The sequence below is a fragment of the Lissotriton vulgaris genome, chromosome 1_1 (genome assembly GCF_964263255.1).
Source record: "Lissotriton vulgaris chromosome 1_1, aLisVul1.2, whole genome shotgun sequence".
In the NCBI taxonomy this organism is placed as follows: Eukaryota; Metazoa; Chordata; class Amphibia; order Caudata; family Salamandridae; genus Lissotriton; species Lissotriton vulgaris.
The window spans coordinates 1,808,268,099-1,808,283,848 of NC_141685.1; positions in this window are offsets into that span (position 1 = coordinate 1,808,268,099).

The window sequence follows — 15,750 nt, forward strand, 5'->3', positions numbered from 1 at the left end:
ATATGTTGAGCAGGCCTAGTCGTGGCGTCAAGGTAAGTGTCTTTCCCAGGGCGGAATGCATATGTGTTGTGATTCTGTCCATCTGCTTTGCACCATCGGGCACTCCCATATAATATGGTAAAAGTTAGCTGACTGCCGGCAGCCCTTGAAGCAGAGATCATCTGGCCTAGACCCAATCCTTGCTAGAGTAACCCCAGTCAGATATGAGCGGTAGAAAATACGGAGTTGAATAAGACGGAATCTAAGTGTGATGGCAGCCTCTCTGGGAGACATTAACGCTTACACTTGCCTCCAATCTTCATCCTCAATTGCCCCTAGGTCCCTTTCCCATTTCTCCTTAAGCTGTCTGAAAGAGTATGTCATATTATTGCTAAGTTTCCTATAGGTGAGGGAGATCGCCTTGGTGTGCAACTGTCCATCTAACAAACGGTCCTCCAAAGGAGAAGACTCCGGCATGTCCACACAGCTAGGGAACGAAGCCATCAAAGCATGTCTTATTTGTAGATAGCGAAAGACCTAATTGGGCGCCAATCGGTAAGTCTTCTGTAATTCTTCAAACCGAAGAATCTTACCCTACTTAATCAAATCACTCGCCGTCGAAATACCAATCGTGTCCCATTTATCGAATCCCGGGTGATGGCAGAGCAAACCCAGCTTCTGTGATTACCACAACGGCGCCATCCTAGTGAGCCTGTCTGTCCAACCTAAATGAGAATTGGCCAATCTCCATATCTGCAGCGTGTGTTGGGTGGGGCCTACAAACTGCTTTCTCCTTGAACTAGAATAAAGTGCCCAAAGATAGCCAGATCTATCCATCTGATACCTACCTAGAGCACATGCCGGATCATCCGGTTGGGCGTATCTCCACCTATTCACAGTCACCAATTGCGAAGCCCAGTAGTACAACAGTATATCAGGTAACGCAATGCCTCCATCATACCATCCCTTCATCAGTTTCTGAAGTTCTATCCTCCAGGACTTCCCATCCCAGAGCAGTGTACGCACCTCCCCCTTCACCGCATTAAAGTAGGCACCTGGAGCTCTATGTGGGCAGTTTTGTAAAATATATAAAAACCGCAGAAGAGCAAGCATTTTAAAGAGGGCAGCACGGCCAACCAACGACAATGGCAGGGACCTCCAATGTTGGACATCAGCTCGCAACCGTGTCAACAAGGGCGCTAAATTGAGACCATAAAAGAGGGCCGGATCTGGCGTGACAAAGATTCCCACGTATCTAAAACCTTCCTCCGCAACCATCAGAGCACAGTCTTTTGGAAGATGGGGGGTCTGTCCGTGAAGCACATACAATACTGTCTTGCCCCAATTAATAGCGTACCCTGAAAACTTTCCAAAATTTGTAAATATGTTAAGGATCATATGAATGGACCTGTAAGGGTTTGCAAGACATAACACTATATCATCTGCGTAAAGTGATATGCTATCTTCACAATCATGGGACCACCGCAGACCCTTGGTCATAACATCCTGCCGTATCCACGCCGCCAATGGCTCCAGCATAAGCGCAAACAACAGTGGCGACAGAGGGCAGCCCTGCCTGGTGCCTCTGCCGAGAGAGAACTGTCTGGATGTGTAGTTGTTCACTCTGACCTGCTCCGATATGTCTGTATAAAGGAGTCGCACCCACCGCATGAATTTAGGGCCAAATCCTGCTCTCTCCAAGACTTCAAACATATATGACCATTCAATTGAATCAAACTCCATGGAAGCGCCAAGGGATAGTATGACTGCGTCTTCTTCTAGGTATTGTTTGCAATTTCTGTGCACCAGGGAGGATATCACTTTCCCTAGTCGCGTAGCAAGCACTTTCGCCAGGACTTTTGCCTCTACATTAATTAAAGAAATCGGTCTGTAGGAACGACAATCTTCCACCAGTTTACCAGCCTTATATATCACAACAATGCTTGCCAGCCGTTGATCTGGGGGTAGGGTTCTCGTTTCCCATCTCTCTTGAAACATTCCCCGCAATTGTGGGACCACTTGGGAAGCTACTACCTTAAAAAACTCCACCGGGGTACCATTAGGCCCCATCGCCTTACCTGATTTAATTTGGCCAATGGCCCTCACGATTTCCTCTTCCGAGAGATCTGCTTCTAGGAAGTCCCTGTCCTCGTCCGAGAGAGTTGGCACATCACATTCCGTCAACAGCTGACGTGACTCTTCCGCTGTATATACGGCCGAAGGCGAGTACACTGTTTCGAAGTAGTCAGCAAATGCCTCTGCTATTTCATCTGGGCAATATATAACTTCCCCGTTAGGCGTCTGCAGTCTGGGCACACACCGCGAACCTTGCTCCTTCCTCTCCAACCATGCCAGCGTCTTCCCTGCCCTATCTCCAAGTTCATGTAACCTATGACGGGTAGCCGCCTGTTTAGCCAACATATGCTCTTGGGCTTTCAGTTTGTACTCCCCCTTCTTGAACGTCTGGCTATGCAGTTTCTCATCCGAAGGATGAAGTGCATATTCCGCCTCAAGTTTTCTAAGTGCTTCCTCCAGCTGTGTCAAAATCTCACGCCGTTTTGCAACATATTGCACTTTCAGCGATAGGGCATATCCCTTCATAACCACTTTATAGGCTTCCCAGATTGTCTGCGCTGACATTACGGAGCCCACATTTTCTTCCAGAAAATATCCAGTCTGCACACCAAGTTCCTCTCTGATATCTGGGATTTTGAGCAGCCATGGATTAATGACTATAGTGCGACTCTGCTGCCAGTCTCTATGTGTAAAGTCTATTCCCACTGGGGAATGATCCGATAGGCCTCGAGGATATGTCCTGGGCTGCCTGAAGTTACCCACCGAGGCTGCGTACGTTAGAAAATAATCAATCCGGGAAAGACTGCCATGGACACTAGAGAAGTAAGTAAAGTCTATAGGAACACCTTGCAACTCTCGCCCCACATCTAAGAGACCCAGTGCTGTGGTGAAGTCTGTCATAAGCTCTTTTGGCCTCATGCCTTTTTCGGTATCTATCTGTTGAGTCATTCATTGTCATATTATAGTCCCCCCCCATTAGTAAGTACCCATCTGGAAGATCCGTTAGCACCCGGCCCAACTCGACTTTGGCCGCCTTATCCAACGGCGGTGGCAAATAGACTGAGACTATATTTAAGACTCTCCCCTCCCACTGAGCCTCAACAACTGCAAACCGCCCAGCAGAATCTGCCCATGTATTAAAAAACTATTAACCTCATCACTGCGGCGCGAATTCCGGCGCAGTGCTGAAGATTCAATCGCGGGCGTGGTCATGACAGCTCCCGGCCGTCATCAGCACCCGCCCACTGTGACTCATGATGGAGCAAGAGGTTAAAGGAACATTTCTCTTAACTAGAATACATGTACCCCTGGAGCCAGTGGTGTAGTCAACATGTACAAGGAGCTTATATCCCCATCAGTTTAGGGCCTTACTTTTGTTGCCAACCAAGTGGGTTTCCTGCAAGAGGACTAGGTCCGGGGATTGTCGTTTTAGATATTGTTGAACTATTCCTCTCTTTATTTTATCCCCCAGCCCATTAACATTTCAGGTGAGGACAGAGAGTACTGAATCACGGTCAACCGCCATCTAACAATGAGATGAACATCATAGCACAGATCGGAAACATGGTCAACAGTATCATAAGCAGCCTGCAGAGAATGGGATTAGCACCAGTTATCAGTCTGTCATTTAGAAAGGAACCATAAAAGTAAAACAATATATCTTGTTACAGTCACAGTGAAAACTGTCCGTCAGACCTTTGACAAAGAAACATTCCCGCTGTCGTTGAAAATAGATATCAATTCTGTAGCAACAACAATCCCCCCCTAACCCCCCTCCCCCCTATCTCCCCAGCCTCCCCCCACCCTGCCTCCCTGCCTGTGGATTTAGAACTACCCACCCCCAAACATGGCAGAGTGCCTCTCACCCCCCGAACATGCTAGAAAAACAGAGGGAACTGAGCCCCCCAACCACGGATGCAGTATACACTTATGTATATTCACAGCCGTCCCTGCAATACTAAGAGTAAGCAACATCATATCACATCAGTATAGTCAACAGATAATTCACATCATTTAGGCCGAGTGCAAATACAAACAAAGAACATTCTTAGTTCAATAAACCAAAGTCCCTCCCCCTCATAGACCCCGTACTTGCGTATCTGTGCAGAGTCAGACCCCACAGTGAAACACAGAATCGATTTAGTCCTGTTCCTCCAGCCTGCTCGAATCCATTGCTGTCTCTGTGCCTGCCGCCTCTGATCGAGTGTCTTTTTGCAGCCCAGGTCGGTCAGGGCGGTTTCTTCTCCGGTTTCCCACAGTGCTCCAACCCTCCATACAGTCCCATACTGCTTCCGGCGAGTCAAAAAAACACGATTTGCCATCCGATTCCACTCTCAGCCGCGACGGTAAGAACATCGCATATTTCACCTCTCGGTCCCTCAGTTCCTTTTTGACCTCTTGAAATTTCCTCCTCTGCGCCTGGACCTTCGCCATGAAGTCCGGAAAGAACGTCACCTCGTAGTTGTCTACTTTCAGCAGGGGGCCGGATCTCGAGGTTTGCAAAATTATGTCTCTGTCGCGGTAGTTGAACACTCTGGCAATCAGCGGCCTCGAGGCGCGCCTGGTTTAGGCCAACCACCTGGCACCCTGTGAGCTCTTTCAATAGAGAAATAGCTAGACAGTGTCTTGGGCTTCAGATGCTTCGTAATTAAGTCCTCTACATACAGATCCATGGCTGGCCCTTTTGTCCGTTCCGGAACTCCTAAGATTCAAATGTTGTTGCGGCGGGCCCTCCCTTCATAATCATCCAGCTGTTGTGACATCCTTTCCTGCTTTTTCTGCATCTCCAGCATCTGGCTCTGGAGCTCTGAGGTGTCCGCCTGCAGGGCGCTTGTCACAATTTTCAACTCCTTCACCTTTTCTTCCATTTTCCTGAAGTCGGCTCTAAGCAATGAGACCTCCACTGTAACTGAGTCCACTGAGGTACGTATTCCACCTATCGCCGCCATAACATCATGTAGAGTCGGCTCCGGTCCCGGCGCCTGGGTCCCGCCCGGTCCCACCTTGTCCGATCTTGGTGAGTCGCCCTTTTCATCTCATTTAGTTCAAGCAAATTATACTAGTTGCCTCTGGGCGTTGGCCTTAGCTCCCTTGCCCCCTGCTGCCATTTTTGTAGAGGTGCAAAAACCCGCACAGCCAGATGTACAGAGCAAGCCACGTTGATTTATACTGCCCGGGTCTACCACCGTTCCGTGCATGGTCCAGTCGCCCTGCACTCACTCCTAATTTCCGTAGAGTGATCAGCCCCCTTCACATCACAGAGCCCGTCGCTATTGGTCATCCAGCAGGGATCATGCAATAAACGCAGCAGCCCACAGTCCCTTCAGTAAACACTCTCAGCTAGGCCCATTTGGGAGACTCACCAATTGCTGCTCTCCCCTAGATTCCAAGGAAGGGGCCGGCAGACGACGCAGCACAGCTCCGGGATCTTCCTTTACAGGCCCCACACTAGCCCCTAGCCGGACAGTTAGTCCGTTATTCTGCCACCAGGAAGCCTCCACTCCATATGTACGCAGCGGTCAATGGATCTATCCACTGTTAGAGGTGGGTATTAAGTTCCACAATTGCTTCCATTGGCCCTTTATCAGATTTCACTCATTCCTGCCGTGCTGCTCTCTTGACCCCACATGTCCACAGACAGGGATGTAAAAACAGCTTGGGTCCCATATGGGCCATACATCTGCTTCCCGGGACAAACCTCCTCAGGTTCCCAGTCAGCTAGGCCAAAAGCATCTCATTGGGCCCTCTCAGCGCAACCATCCACCGCTCCAAATACAGGGGGGATGACCGGAGTGCCATATTTCCATTACTTGGTGCAGGTCTTCCTCAGGAGGGAGGGCCAAATGCAGAGCCCCCACCCCCTCCCCGTAGCACATGTAGCCCGTAGCACACACGCGCTCCGGGTTGTCCCCGGGTCGCAAATCAGGCCTCACCTCAAGTTGTCGCGGCTCTCTACCTGGTTCTCCTTAGGGCTCCGTGTAGGCCCAAAAGTCGGGGCCTCGATTTTAACTGTCCCCGGCGCCGCAGTGCAACTGGCGCCGCACCTCGCAGGGCGTCTCAATGCCGCCTCCGGTGGCCCTTCGCCCCCTCACCTGAGCCCTCCGGTAGTTCGCCGGCGAACTGCTGTGCTTCAGGGGGCCACGCGTGGATGTTTCGGGCGCCGCAGTTAAGTGGCTCGGGCCGGAGCCGCCATTTGCATTTCCCGGCGCTCCGGGGTCTGGTCTCACAGCTATCCACCCACCGTTATCCTAGGGGCTCTACAGGGACACTAGGGACACACGATGTAGAGGGGGGGGCACCAGGATAAAGCCCCGGGCTCTCCACTCTGCACACATGGGTTTTGTCACCGCGGATGGGCAAGAGCTCTTTCAGGCAGCAGCCATCGCTCTTGTCTGCTAGCCACGCCCCCCAATAGTTATGGAATATTAATTTTGATTTATTAAATCTCTATTTATAGGATTAAAAATATTGCATTTTTTCAATGTAACAAGGCATTTCATTAAATAAAAATGCATTTTTGACAGCAAATATTTGAAAAGATTTTTTTTTTTTTAAACATAGAGATATCAGTTAAGAAACAGTTGCCGAAATGTACACAATTTAATTTATCAATTTGAACAGAGATCCCGTTCTTTGATATTGGTTTACTTTGTTCTTTCAATTTAATATTGATTTGGTCAGAAATATTTTCTGTATGCTGGAATTTTGTAAAAATTATAGGAATTAGCATTTTAAAAAATAAATTATGAGGTGTAAAAAAACAAATTAATCATTTGTTTTCTAATATTTAATTTCTTCGTACACAACACTTTAAATTTTGTAAAATAAATATTACTACAGCATTATTCAACAGTCATACCTATTTTTGTTACATACTCATTTTTGTAAATTTACACATTTCGTAATTAAAACTCCTATTATCTTTTTATTGTGAATGTCACAAAAACATTTATAGTTTTTTTCTGCTCTAAGTTTTTATTTTTGCAGCATCAATACCATTTTATTACACACTTTGGTAGACCATATAAAAATGTCATTAAAAATAGCTACAGCACATTTCAGACATTGGCTTCATTTTGAAGAAGTTTTTTTGATTATTCTTTTTAAGGAAAATAAATATGAAAAACACCTTTTTTTATCATACGGCTGTGCTTTATTTCAACATTTGAAATGTTATCTTATTCTCCTTTTGGGAACGAAAAGTTACTTTTTTTGGAAAACCATTAAAAATTATATTTCATTATTTCTCCTACTTTCAAGTTTAGTAATCATTTTCAAATATTCCGCTCCTTGGATTAATGTCTGTCAAGTTTGCAAAAAACTGTAAAATGATATATATTAATTAAATTATTTTTTATGGTTTAATATTTAAAGTTATTATTTGAGTAGAAATGTATTATACTTACTTGCTTGTTGTGAATGATTGATATGCTATGCCACTGTGTTAGTTTCTGTGGGAGAGTGAGAGGCAGATTTAAAAGTGTGTGTTCTCGCTGGTAGTCAGATGACCACTGATACCTTTTTTTGTGTCTCACCTTTATTTTCATAAAAATATTCATTTTCATTCGCGTTTTTTGGGTTCATTTCATGTGTGAACTTATAATTTAATTTATGTTAAAAAATGTGCCTGTTTATTGGGTTCATCAGTGTTTACTCCTCCATTTTGTTTGCTGGTGGCTCTATTTCTTGTCATGGAAACTGTTGTAGGACTTGCGTTTGAGCAAAGCTCATAAAATGGTGGACCGCTTTTAGCTATTTCGTTACTTTTCTTCGTTGAGTATGTTTATGAACAATTTGTATATGTATTTATTATATTTATAAATTAGTTTCTGTTTTCTGATTTAAAAATGGTGTATTTTTATCATATTTTATGTTACTCGATTGATACTCGAGTATTAAAATTAATACTGAGTATTAATTTAGAAAAATGTGTCAATTTTTTAAAAATAATGTGCTCAGTTGCGAACCAAATTTTAATACACTTACCCACTCAAAACCCCTATTTTTTCCTGCACCCGGTGCCAGGAGTTATTTCACAAATATAATTAAAAATATATTTTTTTGCGTTGTAATGGTATGCGTAGTATTGTTTTGCGTTGTAATGGCACTTTTAATGAATTCTATATATATTGCGTTGTAATGGTATGTGTTGTTAAAACATTTGTTGTAATAGATTTTGCGTTGTAAAAAATGCGTTGTAAAGGCATGTGTTGTAAAAGCATGCGTTGTATCATCATACATCCGGTTCCATCCCCTCTACGTGGCTTCTCTGTCACTTGATTACCCAATGATGTCTTGGCCTGCACTAAATTATCGTTTGCCTCTTGCGCTGTTTCTGTTTCTGAGTTATCTGTCTGCGAATCTGAGGGGCATATTAACAATAACAATAACAATAACAATATGAAATTTATAATGCGCTCAGCTTACCCGGGGGCATCCCGGCACAACAGACCAGAAGGAGAGACTAAGCTAATCACTACTATGGAAACAAGTGGGTCTTAAGAAGTTTCCTGAATGGTAGGATCTTGGGCTCTGAGCGAATCTTGAGGGGCAGAGAGTTCCAAAGAGAGGCCACTTGTACAGAGAAACGCCTGCCCCCAGAACGAGCTCTTCTTACTCTCGCTAACTGCAAAAGGTGTTTTGGTCCGAGCGCAGCAGACGTGGGGGTTTGTAAGGACGGGCCATGTTAGCAAGGATGGGGGGGCCTTTGCCGTGTAAAATTTTGTGGGCTGTACATAGCGCTTTAAATTTCACCCGCTCCTTCACGGGGAGCCAGTGAAGCGCTTTGAGGGCCGGAGCAGCAGACTGCCTTCTGGGAACATCCATAAGGACTCTCGCAGCTGCGTTTTGCACCTGTTGGAGGGTTTTGAAGGTCGTTTCGGGAGCACCGAGAAACAGCGCGTTCCCATAATCGAGCCTCGATAGAATCAGGCCACGTATCAACAGCTTCCTTGCAGGATCAGGAAGCAAAGGTAGCACCTTTCGAGCTGATCTCAGTAAACCAAAGCAAACCCCTGCGGTCTTCCTGGCATGAGTCCTGAAGGACAGGTCTTCTTCCAACCATACTCCCAAGGACTTGATCTCCTTCTTGGGGGATGGTGGGTCACCCAGAGACCGGGGCCAGCAGCTCGCAATAATGGAGGGGCTGGAATTGCCCAGGAGCATCAGCTCGGTTTTACCTCCATTAAGCTTTAAAGCGGAGATAGACATCCAACGATAAACATTGGCAAGGCAGTCGTGTAACACCTCAGGTTGTTCCGCCAGCTGAGTGAGGCCCACCACCAGCTGAGTATCATCAGCGTAACTGATGATCTTCACCCCCGAAGGGGCGACCACTCTTTCAAGTGGAGTCATATATATATTAAATAGGGTAGGGCTCAGTGATGAGCCCTGCGGGACTCCACATTGAAGGGGGATTAGGGCAGACTGCTCTGACCCTTCCCAGACTTGGTAGAAACGGTCAGAGAGAAAAGATCCCAACCATTTCAGGGCCGTCCCTGAGACACCTACCTCTGACAGACGTTGGAGGAGCACCTGATGACTCACTGTGTCAAAGGCAGCACTCAAGTCCAGGAGGATCACTGCCACTGACCCTCCTGTATCTAGAGTGCTCCTTGCCTCCTCCACTACTGCCAGCAAGGCAGTGTCTGTTCCATGGCCGGGGCGGAAACCAGTCTGGGAATCTCCTAGCAGGTGGTTAGACTCAAGATGGTGAGAGAGCTGACGGTTGACCAACTTCTCTGCAATTTTAGAAAATCCAGGCAGAAGTGAAATTGGCCTGAAGTTGGTCAAGTTGGATGAATCCAGTCCTGGTTTTTTCAATAGGGCTTTCACCACAGCCTTTTTCCATCTCTGGGGCACTGTGCCCTGAGCGAGTGAAAGATTCAAGAGATCAGTCAAAGGAGTTGACAAGGTGTTAGCCACGAGCTTAAGATGTTTTATGGGAACTGGGCCACTCTTCATCTCCAACAGGACTTTTATCACCTCCTCTTCCGAGAAGGGGCCCAAAGATGCTAGCTCAATCGAGCGACTTGTGAGGCTAGTAACTGGTTCATGGCTTTGAGGAATAGTGGGTAAGGAGGATAAGATTTTCTCTATTTTTAAATGAAAGAAGCTGGCCAGTTCCTCACATTTTTCTTTGGGATTATCATGCAACACTGGAGGGACCGGGGCATTCAGAAGTTCCTTGAAGATTTTAAACGATTCTCCAGAAGAATTGCTTGCTCTCTCAATCCTGTCGCTAAAGAAAATCTTTTTTGCGTCCTTCAGTGCGCTTTTATATTTCCTCAACTCCCTTTTGTAATTGGCCCAGCTTTCTTCCGTCTGCTCTCTCCTCCAAGCACGTTCAAGCCTTTTACAAGAGGTTCTGATGCACCTAAGTTCGGGGGTATACCAGGGGGCAGAGCCAATTCTTCTCTCCCTGACAAGCCTCCTTTTATTCGGGATCAGTAAGTCCAGAGAGTTAGTCAGCCATTCGCCCAAGAGCTGATCAGCGATGTTGGGGTCATCTACGGGGTGAGGACAGGTTCTAGCTAGTTCTTCCGCCCAACTGTCCACCGGGAGCTTCGACCAGAGTCGTTCCACAATATGTTGTCTTGGTGCGGGGTCTCTCCGGTTCCCCATCAACCAGCTAAACGGAATGAGATGGTGATCGGTCCAGGGGAGAGCCAACATCTGGAGAGCCTGTAGGTTCGCAGAATTAGCAAAAACCGCATCAAGCTGATGACCTCTAATATGAGTAGCTCCCATATTAACGAGATGTAGGTCCAGTGCCCCGAGCGAACTTAAAAAATCCCTTGCTACTACGTCATTGGGGTCGTCAAAATGAAAGTTGAAGTCCCCAAGAATGACAAAGTTGGACGAGGCAGCAGCCAGTGGAATAACAGCCTCCGTGAAAGAATCCACAAAGTTCCCTAGCGTAGCGGGAGGCCGATACACAAGGAGGCCAGAGATAGAGACAGTAGAGGAGACGCGAAGGGTAAACTGACAACTTTCAGCGTTGTTGATGCCGCAGTCTACTGCTTTGCATAAGAATGTGTCTCTGTAGACAATGGCCACTCCACCCCCTCTCCCATCCGGCCTATCAAGATGGAACATGAGGTATCCCGGGGGGAGAGCGTTGACAATGTCGGGGTCGGAGCCTGTGGTCAGCCACGTTTCTGTCAGGAATAAGACATCCAGACTATGGTCCAAAAGGAGGGAGTGAACCTCCCTGGCATGACAAGGCAGTGATCTGCAATTAAGCAGAGCCATAGTCCGTGAGTCAAGGTACTTGCGAGTGTTATGCGGGTGACAGGCAAGACAATGTTTAAATGCGGAACCCTCAGTCCAGTAGTAGCAACAGCTGGGGTGTCTGGCCGTGCGTAGAGCAAGCAGTGTGTCCCGCGAATACCTGTGAAAGGGGGTCCGAGGGCTAGAAGAGTTAAGCAGAGTGGTATGCCCTAAGCCCGTCTGGGCCCGAACGGGCACAGACGGGCTAGTCTTTGGCGTGTCTTCGGCGTGCTGAAGGTGTGCCCGCTGCGCTCGACCGCTGCGCTGTCGAGTTGTGAGCATGGTAATGAGGTGGAGGAGGAGTGGGCGTGGCTAAAAGCGATGGGCGTGGCCCCAAGTCACGTGGGAGCTTGACGCTGAAAGGCGGTAATATAAATTTATCGCAGATTTTGCATCCGATTTTTGGTCGAAAAGCGGCGATAATTGTATCGCCTTATCAGCAAAGAAACGATATCGCGTGTTTTGCCGATTTTGCTCCCGTTTCCAGCACGCCTAACTTCGCATCGCTAATGAGATGCAAAGTAGGCGTGTCTGTAGAAACAACATGGGTAAATATCGTGAAGGTAGTTTTGCGATATTTACAACACAGGGAAGCGATTATTTTAATTGCGCTAAGTATGCCTTAGCTCAGGAATTTAACGTCTGTTAAATTCCTGACTAAGGCATACCTAACATGGAAGGTGGATTCATGTAATATGACCACAGGGTCGTATTATCAAGCATATCACCGTTTTACATGGAACATCCCTGAAAATCCAACGATGTTCCATGGAAAAGGGCGCTATCGCTGGAATATTCATCGTCATGGCGCTAAACGTTGTTAATACAACGCAAGCCTGGCAAAATATTCCAGCAATAGAAAATAATGCTGTATACAAGGTCAGCAATAATTATCGCTGCCTGTTGCAAAAAGCCCCTAGCTCAGTTGCTTTACGTGCTTCCCACGCCTTCAGTATTTCTGCCAAAGGTTTACTCCTTTTCATGACCTTGTCCTCTCGAAGCAATACCCTCTCCTCTGCTCTAGCCCAACAGGTAACATTGCTTTCACTTTGCTGCTCTCCACCTAAGAACTAATCTCCATTTTGCCAGTAGGAAGGCCAGATCTACAAATCTAAGTCCCAGCCGTTTGGATTTGGGCCCGGTAAAAGTCCCATTAAGCATATTTCCGGGCAACACCTCATAATGCGAGCCAAAACCCATTCACCGTCTCCACTATCGTGGTCCAAAACAGCTGAAGCGCCGGACAGGACCACACCATATGGTTAAAATTGGCATCCACCGTTAGACACCTTGCTCAAGTCTGGTCATCTCTCCAGCACACAACGTTCAGTTTATGCCGTCTGAGATAAGTCCTGTGCAGAATATTTAATTGTACCAGTTTAAAGGCTGCATTCCTTGATACCCTCCAAGGGCTGCCCAGGACCTTTTTCCACTCCTTCTCAGTCAGCTTTCTACCCAGTGTGCCTTCCCACCTCTCCTGTGTTTGGGACAAAGGCATCTGCGACATCTCAGTTATTGCCAGATATAGTAATTTCACCAGATGTCCCGCATATCCCAACGTCAGCAATGCTTGTAGGACTGCATGACTGGTAGGTTCTCCTGTATCACTTCCCCATAATGCAGCAATTGCCCCCCTTACCTTATGATAATTTAAAAACTGTCCAAGTGGTAGGTCATGGCACTCCAAAACGTCATCTAATGGGAGGAGCACACCATCCTGATAACAATCACCGACAGACAGAACTCCTGCTTGTTCCCAGCCCCATAGCTGATTTTTGTGAAAGGAGGGCCCATTCCCATCTGCGGTACCCTTGTGAGTGGTAGGTTAGGTGCTTACAGAGGTGTGACTGAGGCCCGTTTCACACATCTGTTCCAACATGTCATTGCCACCCTGAGAAGTACACCCATATTTTTAAAATGCAGCATACATTTGCTCCAGCTTCGGGGCCAAGATATCCACAAAGGCATAATAATTCAGCCGGCAGACCGGCAGGTCCCGCCATCTTCCCCCGCCCCATTTTTTTAATGGCAGATCTAATTTCTTACAAGGCGACTGGTGGCTCCAAAGTCTCCTGAGTGGCGTGGTCTAATGTCTGCAAACCCAACCCCTCCAGGTATCTAATTGTCCTATCCCTCCATACTTCCCCAGGTTTTCTGTAAAGCTGCTCATAATACACCCTAAGTGTGTTGTTGATGCCCTTCGGGGAGTAGATCACTTGGCCGGTAGGATGTAGGATATTGGGAATCGGGGCCCCTCTGCTCTCTGGCCCAATCAACCGTGCCAATAGCCTCCCCGCTCTGCCGCCCTCTACGTGTTGCCGTTCTTTGCAGGCTCAGGCGTCTAATATCCTCAACCTACCTCATGCGAAGTTATAAACACTCTTCACTTCTGCCAGGTGCCTCCGAGTGTCAGCCCCTCCTCCAGTCTCCATATCTAATTACAATATCTGGGCTTCCAGGGATTCGAGTTGGTGATTGATTTATTTCCTGGCTCCCATTGTCTGACCCATGCATTGCCCCCTGACCACCACCTTAAAGGCATCCCACTCTACTAGGAGGGAGCTAGCCATCCCTGGTTGTTATCAGAGTATGTTGTTATAGCCCCAGAGAGTGTTTGTCTGAAGCTATCATCGTCCAGTAGATTGGGGTCCAGTCAACATAGCGGTATGGGGGCACTTTCGGGGATGGGGTAAATCACAGCAGTAGTGGGATATGACCTGAAATGGATCTCCCCAAATATTCCACCTTGGTCAGCATCGGGCCATCCTTTCTGAGCAGAGAAACATGTCTAATCTAGTGTGCAAATTGTACAATGAGGAGTAGTAGAAGTATTCCATCTTCTGCGTGTTGTGTACTCGCCGAACATCTAATAACGCTCACCCCGCAACCCAACTCTGCAGGCCCTTAGCTGTCATGGCCACTGCTGTGCCCCTCAATGCATATCGCTCTCTGCCATTCCTGCAAGTGGTGTAGAAATGTGCCAGGAAGGCAACTTGATCCTGATTTGGTGCATGGACACTCCCCAATGTCACTTCTTTACCCTTCAACTTGCCTTTTACAAGCACATACCTCCTGTCAGGGTCAATTATTTTACGGGAAGCCTGAAACGGGACCCCGGGCCTGATCCAGACAAGTGGCCCCCTTGCATACACTAAAAACATAGTCGCCAAACAGTTGCCCCTGCCACCTACGCTGTAGCTACACAGCCTCCACTTCTGTAAGGTGGGTCTCCTGCAGCATCACAATGTGTGCGTCCCTGCACTTTATATGGTTACGGATGCTATACCCCTGCGATGGAGAACCCATACCACGAATATTCTAGGTCAGGAGCTTAAACTCTTCAGCATGGCTAAGATTCCTGGCCATACTTCAAGACAATCCTCCCCCCTCCATCCCCACGCCAGAGCCTCCTCATCAATGTTAGCAGTGGAACTTGTGCTGTAGAACAACAACCCAACTGTAGAACTCCCCTTCCCTTGAGCGGACTGACAACAGTCAGCTGCCAAAACCTATAACCTCTCTGGTGTGGTGGGGGTGGAGGCAAGTTCAAGTGGGGCGCCACGTCCCGGCTTCTCTACATGATGATGTTCTCCAACGGCAATGCCCCTACTCAAGTCCATATCTATAAACTGAGGCACCCCCCATTGCCAGGTCCAAAGACTGTCCATCTTCCGTGATGGGAATACTCAGGGGGGCATAGGATACATGCCAGTGCAGAGAGCATCCCAGAATTCTACGACAGCTAAGAGATATTGTCTGCCGATAGTGGTGTGAGCTTCGGCAACGGGGGGGGGGGGGGGGGGGGGGGGTCAGACTCCAGAGAATCCCCAGATTCAGCTGATGCATTCGCCGATGCAGCTGATGTCCCTGATGTCCCTGATGTTTTACTCTGGTGCATGGGTGAAAGAACTTGTGCCACTGCTTGCAGTGTGGCCTGTCTATCTTGGTGAGTCTGTGAAGCTGTGGGTTTACATGCCCGGGCTGCTTTACGACTGCGCTTAGGACTTCATCTGCACGGCTGTAGCCCCGACTCAGTATGCTGCGGTTTCTTAGGTAGCGGCGCACCCTTCCTGTACGCTTCCATCCAGTTCCAAACCTCCTCCGGGGTGTCACAAAAATGCGAAGTGCCATCGAATATGATTTTCTGTTTGGCCAGGAATATTATGGAGTACTGTATTCCTTCTTCCGTAAGAGCTTTTTTTAGCTGCAAGAAAGGATGCCCGCTAAGCCTGCACCTTAGCATTGAAGTCCAGGAATATTGACCACTTACGATCACATATGGGCCAAGAGTACGGGAATGCTGGAGGAGTGCGTCTCTGTCTCTAAAATGGAGAAGCCTTGCAATCACTGGTCGTGGAGGGCCCTCTGGGGCAGGCAGCCAACTGGGCACTCTATGTGCCCTATCCAAAGTGAAAAATTGAGACA